Source organism: Prionailurus viverrinus, unplaced genomic scaffold (genome assembly GCF_022837055.1).
Source record: "Prionailurus viverrinus isolate Anna unplaced genomic scaffold, UM_Priviv_1.0 scaffold_35, whole genome shotgun sequence".
NCBI lineage: Eukaryota > Metazoa > Chordata > Mammalia > Carnivora > Felidae > Prionailurus > Prionailurus viverrinus.
Window position 1 is genome coordinate 7678983 of NW_025927605.1, and position 1594 is coordinate 7680576.

At 45.0% G+C, this 1594-nt stretch overlaps 1 pseudogene; it reads left to right on the forward strand.

Moving 5' to 3' along the window:
• Positions 1 to 734: 734 nt before the first annotated feature.
• Positions 735 to 1226, forward strand: LOC125158701 (60S ribosomal protein L23a-like; annotated as a pseudogene).
• The last annotated feature ends 368 nt before the right edge of the window (positions 1227 to 1594 follow it).

Consider the following 1594-nt stretch of genomic DNA (forward strand, 5'->3'; position numbering starts at 1 on the left):
CCCATTTTTGGATCAGGTTGTTCATTTTCTTATTGTTGACTTTTTAAAAAAAATTTTTTTAACATTTATTTATTTTTGAGACAGAGAGAGAGAGCATGAACAGGGGAGGGGCAGAGAGAGAGGGAGACACGGGATCTGAAACAGGCTCCAGGCTCTGAGCTGTCAGCACAGAGCCCGACGCGGGGCTTGAACCCACGGACCGCGAGATCATGACCTGAGCCGAAGTCGGACACTCCACCGACTGAGCCACCCAGGCGCCCCTTCTTATTGTTGACTTTTAAGAGTTCTTGGTATATTCTGGGCCACAGTTCTTTGTCACATGTGTCCTTTGCAAGTATTTTCTCCCAGTCTGTGGCTGGTCTCCTTGTTCTCCTGACATCGCCTTTCACAGAGCAGAAGTTTTAAATTTATTTAGTTATTTTTTATTTAAAAATTTTTCTTTTAATGTTTTTATTTATTTTGAGAGAGAGAGAGAGACAGAGTGCAAGCAGGGGCAGAGAGAGAGAGAGACACAGAATCTGAAGCAGGCTCCAGGCTTTGAACTGTCAGCACAGAGCCCAACGTGGGACTCAAACCCACAAACCGTGAGATCATGACGTGAGCCGAAGTGGGACACTTCATGGACTGAGGCACCCAGGTCCCCCGGAAGTTTTAAATTTTAATCAAATCCAGCTCATCAATGCTTTCTTTCTTGGGTTGTGCTTTTGGTGTTGTATCTAAAAAGTCATCATTTCATGAAGATGGTGCTGAAGGCAAAGAAGGAAGCCCCTGCCCCTCCCAAACCCGAAGCCAAAGGAAAGGCTTTGAAGGCCAAGGAAGCGGTGCTGAAAGGCGTCCACGGTCATAGAAAAAAGATCTGCACGTCACCTACAGTCTGATGGCCCAAGACACCGCATCTCCAAAGGCAGCCCAAATATCCTGGAAAGACCACCCACAAGAGAAACAAGCTTGGCCACTATGCCATCATCAAGTTCCCCATGACGACCAAGTCACCCATGAAGAAAATGGAAGACAGCAACACACTTGTGTTCATTGCAGATGTCAAGGCCAATAAGCACCAGATGGAACAGGCTGTGAAGAAGCTCTATGACATTGATGTGGCCAAGGTCAACACTCTGATGAGGCCCGATGGAGAAAAGAAGGCCTATATCCGACTGGCTCCTGACTATGATGCCTTGGATGTGGCCGACAAAATTGGGATCACTAAGCTGAGTCCAGTTGGCTAAACCTACATACGCATTTTTTCACTATAAAAAAAAAAAAAGGATAATAAAAAATAAAAAGTCATCAGCGGGGTGCCTGTCTGGCTCAGTTGGTGGAGCATGCAACTCCTGATCTTGGGGTTGTAGGTTCGAGCCCTATGCTGGGTGGAGACATTACTCAAATCTTAGAAAAAGCTAGAAATAAATAAAAAGTCATCACCATACTCAAGGTCAACTAGATTTTCTCCTGTGTTATCTTCTAGGAGTTTTACAGTTTTGCGCTTTACATTTAGATCTTTGATCCACTTTGGGTCAATTTTTGCGAAGCACCTAATAGATTCTGTCTGGATGCAGGTTTTTGCAGGTGGATGTCTACGTTGTTCCAGTACCGT